The sequence below is a fragment of the Haemaphysalis longicornis genome, unplaced genomic scaffold (genome assembly GCF_048455015.1).
Source record: "Haemaphysalis longicornis isolate Haplotype H1 unplaced genomic scaffold, Haemaphysalis longicornis Haplotype H1 scaffold_6, whole genome shotgun sequence".
Taxonomy (NCBI): Eukaryota; Metazoa; Arthropoda; class Arachnida; order Ixodida; family Ixodidae; genus Haemaphysalis; species Haemaphysalis longicornis.
In genome coordinates this window covers 206247580-206261616 of record NW_027526407.1, presented here as the reverse complement: position 1 = coordinate 206261616, position 14037 = coordinate 206247580, and positions in this window count along the sequence as shown.

The window sequence follows — 14037 nt, the reverse complement described above, 5'->3', positions numbered from 1 at the left end:
GAAAATTCAACAAGCTCAGTTATTCTACTAAAGCCGCGACGAAAACCATGCTGGACGTTACAAGAAATGTTATTGCATTCAAGAAAATCCATAATATGACTAAAGATTATATGTTCGAGAAATTTACATGATCGCGACGTTAATGAAATCGGACGATAGTTCAATGGTGACTGCTTGTTGCCGGATTTAAACATGGGAAATACTTGTGCCAATTTACATACTAACGGGACAGTCGCAGGAGACAAAGATTTATTAAAAATTGCAGTTAAGTACCGGCTCGTTCAAACGCAATATCTAATCATAAAGGCATTGTTAATTCCATCAGGAACACAGGATTTCTTATTGTCCAGGTGCAAAATTAAATTCAGAACCCCCTCGACAGTTACGGTTATATCGCCAATTGAGTAATACGAGTTGTTTGGGAAATCGGGTATTCCGAAGTTGTCTGTTATGAATACTGACTTGAAGTACTCATTGAAGTCAGTGGCGATAGTTATAGGGTAACTAGACAGGACATTGTTAACTAGGATAGTATTAGTAGAGGCTGAAGAGGGTATAATTGAACTCCAAAATTTCCTAGGGTTAGTTTTCAGTAAACCTCGTAATGTAGTCTTAAAGTAAAAATCTTTCGATGACATCATTTTGAGGCGGAGCTCTTCTTTAGCGTCGTTAAATTCGGCGTTTTTAAGGGGATCACCTTTTCGTTTTTCACGCCTTAACCTCGCAACACGACGCGACAGGTGAAATATATCACGCGAGATCCAAGGGAAGCAAGCATTTTTGTTTTTTGTTTTAAGGAGTATAAAGCGCTGTACACAGGTTGCAACAATATTTTCGAAAGAAGCCACCAAGGAATTCACATCATTCGATAAACTAAGTTGTTCGAAATCGTCAAAAGAATCGCTTAAATATACGATAATGGAGGAATCGTGGGCGCGTGAAAAATCAGAAAATGTAGAGTAAACAAAGCAACTGTTGCGAACCGGGACGCGTATAGAAACAAGAACAGCCATGTGATCTGAAATGCAATCAGTAGCCTCGCATTCATCACCGTTATCAACTAGATGCGGACTAACAAATACTAAATCCAAAACTGCGGCACCTCTTGTGTTGGCTTCGACGATTTGTTTCAAACCAAAGGATAATAAAAAATCTAAAAGAACTTTGCTTATTTCCACGTCATAACCGGTGAGAGATAAAGAAGGCCATAGAATACCGGGAGAGTTGAAATCACCGAAACAGATCAAACTTGAAGACGAGATACGCTCGTGCATGAACGTAGTTAAGGTGAGTAACTGAGCTACTTTCGATGACGTCGGGTGATAGATAAGACCAAAGGTAATGAAAAAGTTTCCGAAAAAGACCTTGCACCAAACGGATTCGGTGTAAGGCGGGCTGGGGAGTACTGAAAATTGAAGGTCAGACCGCACAATAACGCAACACCTCCCCCTCTTTCATGTCGCCGATCAGTTCTAAGAACCGTGAAACCTGGTAGTGTTACCTCGCTGTCGTAAACGTTATCGCGTAACCATGACTCAGTAACGCCAACAATATGGGGTGAATGGGTGGCGACAAGTGAAAGAAAATTTAGAAATGTATTAACTAAGCTTCGGGCATTAACATTAAGGAGGCGCAATGGCTCTTGTATGTTACTTGGGCACCAAGGGGTTACAGTAGCAGCGTTGGGTGCGGCTTTTGGAGGGCGAAAAGGAACCCTGACGAGGGTGTCAGTACTATCGTCCCAGTTGTACCGAACTTTATCAATAAACGCGTGGTCGAAGCTTAAGTGAACCATAGAGTCATTATCACGGAAGGGCTTAGCTGCCTCCCATATTTTTTTCAGGATTGAACGTATGCGTTTAGAACATGCTTCTGAAATGCGAAAGCCAGAATATTTAAGCTTGTGGCCATTTTTGAGGACGTTTAGCTCCGATGACGGCATACTTCAGCCGTGTTTGGACACGAACGTTCTCTGATTTGACCGAAGCGAAGATCGTAGGCAAGAATGGCAGATGACAGTACGGAATGAACACTGTCATGACATCGCCCAGATATTGTTTCATTTTTTTCCTATTCGCATGCTGTCTTTTTTTCTGGAGACTTGCAAAGAGAGAGAGAAGACTTCTTTTCGCAGTCTGAATGAAATGCTAGATTCATTTCGCGCGTCCCCCAGATAAAGTTGCTGCGTCTAAGAAAGCGAAAAAAATGTATTTCCCTGTTTCCTAACCCTTTGGTACCGCTCTACGCCCAAATGTAAAAACACAGAAATACGACAGCACGTATACACAGTTCACTTTTGTGCCAGCATATACAGCAGCGGTTACGTGGCTGCAACAGTAGGCCATTGCAGCGAGCTGCTGCAGCTGCAAAAAAGCACTTGTGAGCCTACTGGGCTACAGACGTCCCCCAGAATTCGTTGTGAATCCTTCCGATTACGTGACGTTCACATGATAGAAGCCTAGTTCGCTGTACTTATATCGAAGTCACGTGAACATGTGACTTCTCAAAGAAGAATTCACTCCAACTTACGTGTGTTAATCTCCAGCAACAACTATTGGGAGTGTTACGCATCAAGAAAATCGCACCAACGACAGGCCAGGAACTGGAAAACACATATTTTGCGGACGAGCAAAACACGCTGTGGGGCGTTGTGCTGGCGATATATACAGCTTTATCAGTGCTCCTAGGCGAAGTAGGGTGCCTAAAGTTGTCACCCGCGTCGCTTTTAATATGCAAACATATTTGTACTCTGAACAAATTTCTTGCTAAATATTTTCCACATTAGAGATAACCTTTCTCGAATAGTTGGACACCTTAGTTGGAATTTATCACCGTGGCATTGCTGTTGTAAAGTTGTACACTGCCACATGGGATTTGAATTGACAGTACACGATTATACATTGTATCGACCAAGTAACGTTTCGTCATACAAAGTCACCAAGCAAAAATAACTGTCTTTCCAGATCACACTGTTATGCATGCGGTTGCGCGCGATGCAAGCTAGGCACACAATGGTTCAAGCGGAGGTCCTTGTGGTCATTGCGGCCACGACTTGTGAGTTCTTGTAAAATGAAATCTAGCTAACCGCCCGGTGTTTTAGCATACAAAAGAAACGGGCAATGGGGTGTTGCGGATGGGATCCAGCCATGGCTCTGCAGAGAACACTCTTTTATGACCTCATCTTGCCCTATTTAACGATGGTGATTTCTCTCTTAGTGTGCTCGTTTTGTTCTTTTCCGCGCAAAGTGTATGGTATACCAAAAGATTCTATATAGACTGCTGGGAATCCTAGCACTGCACTTATATAGGCGATTTTGTCGCATTGTTTGTTTATAAAAAGTGTAAAAATAATTTTTGCCATAAATATTATGAAACGACGAAAACGCATGTAACAAGTACAATGCGTTGGTCACCATTAGGTAAAGGTTATGCTATGCATTAAGCTAAATGTGATGAACAGCATTGGATTCCGGTGTATTTAGATCATTGCAGATATTGTTAAGTTTTTAGTAATACATCAACACTTCGTAAATTCAGTAGTGTACGCACGTACGTGCCTATGTATGTATGTATGTATGCATGTATGTATGTATGTATGTATGTATGTATGTATGTATGTATGTATGTATGTATGTATGTATGTATGCATGCATGCATGCATGCATGCATGCATGCATGTATACATGCATAATCAGCCCATCAAGGGCGTGGACCGTGGGAGTCCAACTGCTCCTATACTTCTCTGTCCGAATATCTTATTTACGAAAAATTTCGTTGTTTCATTCATTTACAGCGCTATCGGTCTTCTGCATATTTCTAGTCTCATTTCAGGGTAGCCATTCTAGTATCACGGTGATGAAAACGTGCCCTGCCCTACGTGGCCTACATGCCTTCATACCTTCACTTTCAGGGGTACAACCCCCCCCCCCACCAGTAACAGTATTCCAAGACGGTCGTTCCCAACTTCGGAGCGCTTTTATCATTTTTGTTTCGATGGCCACATGGGCTGACCTATGATTGTTTTGGCGTAATAACACCCTGCGCGATATTCGTTTACGAAGAGGGAAGCCTGCAGTCTAGCATTACACGGAAAGTAAAAGTTTGCAAAGCGCGCTGAAACAAAATCACTCCACCTATTATCCTATGATTTCCGTACTAGCTGCTGGATTTCGTTCTTCCCATATTCACTATGCTGAAACTGAAAGGCACGCACGCACGCATACACACACACGCACACGCGCACACGCGCACAAGCACATGCGCGCACACACACACACACGCACACGCACGCACGCACGCACGCGCACACGCACACACGCGCGCACACACACACACACACGCACACGCACACGCACACACACACACACACACACACACATACACGCACGCACGCACGCACGCACGCATGCACGCACGCTCATTATGGCGAACGCCTTCGCATTGACTCTGTCCCCTCTCTTCTAAACACCTTACCGGATGAAATCTTTTCGCTAAGCAGTCGTACACAAATAAAGTCTGTACTGTTTGAATTGTATGACTAATCCCGTCGAGTAGTGAATTGTATCCATCACGGCAATCTTTTATGTATGAGTGTTGTCAGCTGCCGGACACTACCCCACAAGCCTACTGTGGCCTTGGCAGACCCGCATGTGTATTTCGTATTTGGTTATAATAAACATTATTATTATTATTATTAATATTATTATTATTTTTTTTAATGGCCCGCCGACGAACTTGCAGAAGAAAAGGAGCCCTCCCCGCGTGGGTGCGTCGGAAGCTTCTCAGTTGGTTGTGGTACACCCACCACCGAGCTCCAGGGCCATCTTTGTTTCAAAACTGTCTGCTAACACCACATCTGCTCAACTGTTGGCCCACTTGTCAACTGTGCAAGTTACGCCATTGTCGTGCAAACGCCTTAGGACCAAGTACGACTCCTATTCTTCTTTTTGCGTAACTGTTAACGAGGAGTGTTTTAGGCGCCTGAGCGACCCGTCTATGTGGCCAAAAGGTTGCCTTTTCAAGCCGTTCCAAGGCAAGGTCCACCCTGGTATGCTGCACAGCTCTGAAATAACTGAAAATGATAAGTAAGTACGAGAGTCTCGACATATACTATCAGAACACTCGAGGTCTACGAACTAAGTCCTCTGAATTTATTAGAAATATTGTATGCTCTAAATTTTCTGCTGTTGTCATTACTGAAACCTGGCTTTCCGATGATATCTCGTCTTCCGACTATTTCCCTTCTAACTATAAAATCTTTAGAAGCGACAGAAAATTAACTGGACCTAAACAAAAAGGTGGCGGGGTTCTCGCTGCCATTGATCATTCAGTGCAGTGCATGCGGCGTGCTGACCTCGAGACCCTAGACGAATCAGTCTGGCTTGAGGTAGGCCTCACGAAGGGCGAGAAGCTACTTATCGGTGCATTCTATATATCCCCGGATGTATTACCTTCTGAATTTAATCGAACACTCACATCCATAGAAAACATCTCAAATGCACACTCCAACCATAAGCTCATTATACTTGGAGACTTCAACACCCCAGGTATTCGCTGGAACAGTCTTTCCTTTGAGCACAAAAACCATTATGCAGCGCAGAAATGCAGCATGCTATTAGATTTTCAATCGTTCACCTCCATGCAGCAGTTTTGCCGCATAGAAAACTCTTGTGGTAATGTTCTAGATGTGTGCTTCTCAAACTTAAAAAACGTACAAGTGTGTGCCTCCGAAATATCCCTTGTGCACCCCGACAAGTTTCACCCCCCTCTTGTTGTCTCTGTCTCGGTCGTGACCCAGCATCGCTCTGGCGGTGTTGACAATTGTGCAGTCCCGCGTTACGCTTTCAAGCGTGGAGATTATGCTGGGCTGTATCACTTTTATTCATCTGCTGAATGGTCTAGTGTTTTGGATGTCAATGATGTTGACGAACAGGTTCGACGTTTTACCGAAATCGTCAGAAGTGGCATGGAAAAGTATATTCCCTGTTATAAGCCTGTTCCTTCCAAATTTCCCCACTGGTTTTCTAAAGAACTTCGAAGTTCGCGTAAACTTAAGGATAGCGTCCACAAAAAGGCCAAGCGTTCTGGGCTTGACAAGTGGAAAGCGGAGTTTAGTCGGTATCGCTCACTTTGTAAAATCCTCTACCGGCGTGACCACCAGCTCTATATAGAATCGTTAGAGGCTGCTGCATCTCAGAAACCGGCTGAATTCTGGAGGTATGTACGCGGCCGTTCTAAGGCGTCTAAAGAACACGTTAGCCTGCTTAATTCCGATGGTGAAGAGGTTGAGGATGTTGCCACCAGTTTTGCTCAGTACTTTCATTCTGTCTTTCAACTGCCAGATGGCAACGACGAACGCCTATCGTTTAATAACTCTAATTTTAACACACTTAGGTTCGATGAAAAAATTGTCAATGATAGCCTTCAACGGATGAAACCATCATTTTCCTGTGGTGCAGATGGAATTCCAGCAGCCCTAATGAAGGCTTACGGGAACATTTTTGTGCCTGTCTTAACTTCCATTTATAATAACTGCTTACTTTTAGGTAAATTTCCTCGTGCATGGAAGATCGCTCGAATTTTTCCAATATTTAAGTCTGGTGATAAGTCAGCCGTTTCTAACTATCGCCCGATCTCACTCCTTTGTGTCGCCTCAAAACTCTTTGAGTCAGCTCTGCACAAAGTTCTTGCTGCCTGCGTCAAGAACGTTGTGATACCAAATCAGCACGGCTTTTTCTCGGGTCGATCGACGGTCACAAATCTTGCAAGCTTTATGACACAGGCTTCGGCTGCAGTTTGTGAAAACGGCCAGTTGGACGTTATTTATTTTGACCTCAGTAAGGCGTTTGATGTGGTGAACCATCAGTTATTAATTAACAAGCTTGCTAAGTCCGGTGTAGATGCAAGCCTTGTTGCCTTGTTGTCCAACTATCTCCTTGACCGGTCATTTTATGTAGATGTTAACTACAAAAAGTCTAGTGTTTACCCTGCAACAAGTGGTGTACCCCAGGGGTCCGTGCTGGGTCCATTATTGTTTTCTGTCTTTATCAATTATGTGTCAACAGTGTTAACAAACTCCTCTTTTCTTCTCTATGCTGATGATGTGAAACTATTTAGGCACATTAGCGGTGTTCAGGACTGCTGTGCCTTGCAGAGGGATGTGTCGGAATTATCGGTCTGGTGCAGGAAAAACTGCCTAATTTTAAACCCCACTAAAACAAAGGTTGTCACCTACACCCGGAAAACCCACCGTCTGCTGTTTTCCTACAGTATTGAGGGAGCTCCTCTGCAAAGGGTTGAAGAGATTAGGGACCTAGGGGTGCTTTTCGACAGTACCCTCTCTTTTTCTCCTCATATTAGGCTCATCACCCGGCGAGCACTCCGAAGCCTTGGAAATGTGTGTCGGATTACAAAGGAATTTTCTTCTCCAGATCCATTTCTAATGCTATACAACGCTATATGTATACCACAGTTAGAATATGCTTCTGTTGCCTGGAACGGCATCTCTAAATCTAGTAGTGAATTAATAGAACGTGTGCAGAAGAAGTTTTTATCCATATTTAAGCACCGTCATCACAATCACAGTTCGGGTCCTGATTCTGACTTACCCATAGTTCCTTCCATTCCTTCGTTGACCTGCAGACGTATGCGTGCAGACCTTACATTTCTTCACAAAATTGTTCATGGTGACCTTTCTTGCGCAGACCTGCTTAACTGTTTAGAGTTTAGTGTTCCACAGAGGCTCACCAGGTCGCATCGCCCTTTCTTGACCGCTGCGCGCAACTCCAATCATTCTCCTGTGCGCAGAATACAGAATTGCTACAATCGCTTCTCTGAACGCCTTGACATCTTTCAAAGCTCCTTTACAATTTACCGTACTGCTTTGTCGAACACAGTATGTTAAACATCTATGATATCTCTGTCGTTCGTTTTTCTTTTTTTTATTGCTGAAATTTGGTTTCTCTGTGGTTCTGTTTAACCAATATAGTTGCCTGTTTTTGAGACTGTTTACTTATCATGGTTGTCTTATCATTTGTCTCTATACTTTGTCATTTCTTGTCGTCTTACTGTTAAACTTTGTTCTCTGCTTGTTGTGTATTCATTACAATAAGCTGAGCCACAAAGGCATCTTCTTTTTCTTTTTTACCTGTACCCAGGCTCCGCCTGTGCTTTATTTCTGTAATTTTCGCTACTTCAATTTGTGTGTGTGTTGTCGCTTGTTTGTTTCTTTCAATATGTTTCTTGTATTTTGTTTTCATGTAACTATCCGTGCGCCAGCACCCAGGCCTCTGGCTGTTCCTGGGCACGTAAATAAACATGATTGATTGATTGATTAATATTATTATTATTATTATTATTATTATTAATATTATTATTATTATTATTATTATTAAATGCTGAGCTTCTTTCAAAGTTGAAACTTCCGAACATTTTGTTATAAAACCTTCGTTTTATGCGTATAACGTATCTCTGTCATGTTCAGTGAGTATTTCCTGTTTTTCACGTGCCTTGAACATTTCGCTGTCCGAGTGTCATGGCTTGCACGCTAGGTCTTCTCTCTCTTTTCTTTTCTTTTTTTTTTGATGTTTTGCTTTCTGAGATTACTGTAACTAACTTTATTGTTTCTTTCATGCATACGGTTTTGTGTGTTGTGTTGTCTTGATTTTAGTTTGTTTTTATGTATGTTTTGTATATGGTGTACCAGTACCAAGACCCTAGAGTTGTTCCTGGGCACCGAAAATAAAGGTTGATTGATTGATTGATTGATTGATTATTATTATTATTATTATTATTATTATTATTATTATTATTATTCAAAATTCATCTTTTTTGTTGTATGCTGATGATATGAAAATCTTCAGAGAAGTGCGTAAGGTTCAGGACTGTAATTCGCTTCAGGCTGATATCGTGTCATTCCATCGTTGGTGCACCAAAAATGACTTAATTTTGAACCCCTCAAAAACTAAAGCTGTTTCCTATAGTAGGAAAACTCAACAGCTGCAATACTCCTATAAAATAGCAAGCACTGCACTGCCGAGGGGGACCGAAATTCGGGACTTGGGAGTACTGTTTGATTCTTCTCTGACTTTCTCTTCCCACGTTACACAAATTACCGGACGCTCTCTTCGATGTCTGGGTGCTGTTTGCAGGTATTCTAGAGAGTTTAAAAGTCCTCTTCCTTTCTTAAAGTTGTATTCAGCTCTCTGCTTACCTCTTCTCGAATACGGTTCTGTTGTTTGGAATGGAACTTGCAAGTCTAATAGTGACCGCATCGAAAGGGTTCAAAATAAGTTCCTTTCTATCTTTAGGCACCGTTTCCGTCATGGACAAGAAGACGCAAATGGCAGCATGTCTTGTCTCAAAAGTATCCCTTCCCTTTGGTGTCGACGAATGAGAGCTTCTTCATGGTGATATTTTGTGTGATGACTTGGTTGCACTTATCAATGTCAACTTGCCGAACAAACTTTTCCGAAGATTTCGAACGTTCAGAACAGATGCTTTAAGTAGACGACGCTCGTGCATCTGCAGAATACAATGTGCATATAATGAATATTCCGATCGTCTTGATATATTCCAGAGCTCTTTGTCTTTGTTCTCTAATGAATTGAAAACTGTTGTAGCTTAAGTGCCTTTATGTCATTTATGTGGCGTATTTCTGTTCCGTATTTATTCTATGCAAATCATCATCTTGCTTGTTTGTTTTTCACTTCTCCTGATTTTGTGTTGCTTCAATTTCTGTCGGTTGAAGTGTCAGTGCTTGTAACGCTGAACTTCGTTTTTCCATTTTGAAACTTCCTAAGATCTTGTTACAAAACCTTTGTTTTATGTGTATAATCTATCTCCGTCATGTTCATTGAGTATTTGCTTGTGTATTTTCAATTTTTCACGTGCCCTCAACGTTTTGCTGGCCGGGTGTCATGGCTTCTAACACTAGGCTTCCTTTTTTTTGCTGTTTTGCTTTCTGGGATCTCTGTAACTATTTTTACTTTATTGTTTCTTTTATATATATGGTTTTATGTGTTGTGTTGTCTTGATTTTAGTTTGTTTTTATGAATGCTTGTATATGGTGTACCAGTACCAAGACCCTAGGGTTGTTCCTGGGCACCAAAAATAAAGGTTGATTGATTGATTATCATTATTATTACTAATATTATTATTATTATTATTATTATTATTATTATTATTAACTTCGCTGAACTTCGTTTTTCCATTTTGAAACTTCCTAACATTTTGTTACAAAACCTTTGTTTTATGTGTAAATCTATCTCCGTCATGTGCATTGAGTATTTGCTTGTGTATTTTCAATTTTTCACGTGCCTTCAACGTTTTGCTGGCCGGGTGTCATGGCTTCTAACACTAGGCTTCCTTTTTTTTGCTGTTTTGCTGTTTTGCTTTCTGGGATCTCTGTAACTATTTTTATCTTATTGTTTCTTTCATATATATGGTTTTCTGTGTTGTGTTGTCTTGATTTGAGTTTGTTTTTATGAATGCTTGTATATGGTGTACCAGTACCAAGACCCTAAGGTTGTTCCTGGGCACCAAAAATAAAGGTTGATTGATTGATTGATTGATTGGTTGATTATTAATATTAATTATTATTAGCAGTCGGCGGCGAAAGCAGCGGCCGCACACTCACGCACTGTTTTGACAGGTTTCTTCGGGGGTAATGGCGTGGTTGCAAGGACTTCGGTGACTCAAGTGGGTCTCTTCGGTTGCTGTCTACTTGCTGCCAAGTGCTGCGGACCCGGTGTTCAGCAAGACCAGGCCATTGCTTTTCAGCTGCCTTGTGCGGCTGAATTTGGCCTGAGTTCGGCGAAGTATCTGGCAACCTCGTACCTTCGGCTCGTCGGCGCGCCCAGATAAACCGCCCACTTCTCCGGAACGCTCTGCAGTCGGCAGCGAAAGCAGCGGCCGCACACTCACGCACTGTTTTGACAGGTATAGTCGATAATTCTCTGTTTGAATGCGAACTGCCAATTGCCGCTGACTGCCAATTTATCTGAGTGCCAATTGTTGGTCATCGTTTGTTCATTATGGCGGGTGACGACAATAAGTGCATTGCATGTATGAAGGATTTGCCTGCAGATGGCCGCATTATGACGTGTGCTGAATGCAGACTCTCCTATCATGTCGGGCAGAACTGTTCAGGCATAGCGGCTAACACTTTCAGAACTATGGGTCAAACGAAGCGCGATAACTGGGTCTGCAAAACATGTTGCACGGCAAAAAAAAGGGGTGGCGCCGGCGCACAAGACAGGTCCTGCGTCCGATGGTGGTGAAGTGTTATCCGGGTTAATGGCAGAAGTAAAGAGCATTCACAATAAGCTCGATGCGCTACTTTTGCTAAAGACAGAACTCTCGAAATTGGCGACAACAGTTCGCGAGATGGAGGAGTCTGTATCTTTCCTGTCAAAACGGTACGACACTGTACTCGTGGAACTCAAGTCTACTCAAGAAAAGGCGGCCTCGCGGGAAGCTGAACTGCAGTCTCTGAAAGAGGTGGTTCAGGCGCAAGCGCATCAACTGGAACAGATTTTGCGTGAGCAGAACGAAGCTGAGCAGTACAGTAGGAAGGCCAATATGGAAATTCATGGTTTGACGATGGCTGTTAAGGAAAACTTGTCGGAATGGATAGCGAAGCTTGCCGAGACGCTTGAGGTGCCGAACTTTTCAACGGACGACATAGTAGCAATACATCGCCTTCCGGCAAAACAGGGTACGATTCCTACGATTCTGGTTCGCTTTGCTTCAGTGGCTCTCAAGGAAACATGGTTTGGTTTGCGCGGAAAGCTTCGCGAGCTGCACGACTCTGACGTCATTCCAAAGTTATTCTTCAATGAAAACTTGACGCGAGCAAATCGACGGCTATTTTGGCTGGCTAGGGTAACTGCTAAGGCAAATGGCTACAAGTTTGCTTGGGTGAGAGGCGGCAGAATCTTCGTTAAGAAGTTCGAAGACGCTCCACTTATCCGAGTGATCAGCAAGGCAGACATCTGCAGGATAACTAGGGACGCAAGCCCTCCTTCTGTATCGGAAAGCGAGGCTAATGTCTAAAAATCCAAGAATGAAAACGCCTTCAGAAATTTCATTCCCTAACTTTGAAAGTTTCAAGGTTAATTTTGGACCAAGCCAAAATAACAGCTTCACAATTGTAAACCTGAATATTCGAAGCCTCCGGAAATACTGGGACGAGTTTAAGTTGTTGGCTGAATCGGTGAGAAAGTTTGTTGATGCATTTATTTTAACCGAGATAAATGTGCCTCAACATTGGCTGTCTTCTGTTGCCCTACGAGGTTACCACTGCCATTCCATTACGCGTGCTAGGCGGAGTGGAGGCGGCATTGCAGTTTTTGTGTTAGATAAATATGAAGTGACGCGTTTGGAACAGTTTTTCCCACGCAGAAAGCCTATCACTAAATCTAAGCTGCACGCATAGTTCCTTAACCCTGCTGGGTGTGTACCGCCCTCCGTGCAACAGCAAAAGTCGTTTCGTGATTGAATTAGAAGATGTTTTACGGCGACATAGCTCGAAAGAACAATTTATCTTGGCAGGTGACTTAAACATTGATACTTTATCTACTACAAACAAAACGGCGTCAGACTATTTATCTGCTCTTTCTTGTTATGGCATAGATTGCACCATAAACGCCCCTACGCGTGAAAGCTACCTTAACGGTAAATTAGTCAGCTCTTGCCTGGATCACATAAATGTTCGAGCTCCCAACCACAAAGTAGTTTCTTGCATTATTTCACAACAGATAGCGGACCACTATTTCACTGCCTGTCGAATCACTGGCAGTTCTGTTTCGCTCCTTTCCAATTCTCGTGTCCAGGCTGATCACATGAAACTTGTGGTTAAGGTAACTAACGAAATAAAATTAGACAAGATGATCAGAGATCATAATTGGTCGCTTCTAATCAACTCTAATCCGCCACAAGTAGTTTACGAAGATTTCGTAAAACAATTAGACATCTTCCGTAAACAATGTCAGCGCCTCGTCGTCTCGAAGCGAAGAAAAGAGCATAATTGGCTCACTTCTGAAGTTATGCAGGCTATTTCACACAGGGACTGGTTATGGCATCGTTCAAAGCATGCTCCAAAAATGTTTCCCTCAGACTGGAGTACAGATCAGCTAGAAATCGAACTGTAGCTCTTATTCGTGCAGCCAAAAGGAGATACTTCGAACAACAATTCAAGCAATCGGCAAAAAACCCGAGGAAAACCTGGTCCCTCATTAACACCCTTCGATGTAAAAATAATGAACGCCCTCCCCTCTCCCAGAATTTTTCTGATGATCCGGTAGAAACAGCAAACTTATTCAATGAGTATTTTACGCGTGCATCAGCAACCACTTCTAATAGAAATCTTGTTAATTGTACACTAACCAATGCAACGCCTGCGTCGGCTTTTCTCCCATCTATATCTTTGGATGACCTTACGAGGCTCATTTTTAGCTTTCGGAAAAACAAGCCCCCGGGAAGAGATGCACTATCAATAGCGTTACTTCAACGTAACTTCCAGGCCCTTTCCGGTATCTTACTTTACCTGTTGAATGGCTTCCTCGAAACGGCCATAATACCTCAGACCCTAAAGACGGCGGTAGTAAAGCCTCTGTATAAAAAAGGAAAGGAAGACATGTTCGAAAACTACCGACCTATATCTATACTACCCATTCTTTCGCAAATTTTGGAGAAGTTTTTACTCCAGTGCATGATGTCATTTTTGCTTAAATTTAAGGTGATTTCTGATAGACAGTTCGGGTTTATGGCTGGCAGAGGGACGGTGGCATTACTGGAAGAGTTTGCTGATGAGATCAATTCTGCATTTGAAAAAAACCTAGTTAGCTGTGCACTGTTTTTTGACCTTTCAAAGGCATTTGACACGCTAGACCATAATATTCTGCTCCAAAAGTTTTATCTTGTGGGTTTTCGTGGACCGTTCCATGCTATACTTCATAATTTTTTATGTGAGCGTTTTCAAGTTGTCTCTGTCGATGGTCCAGGTATATTCAGCGGCAAACTTCCCATAAAAGCTGG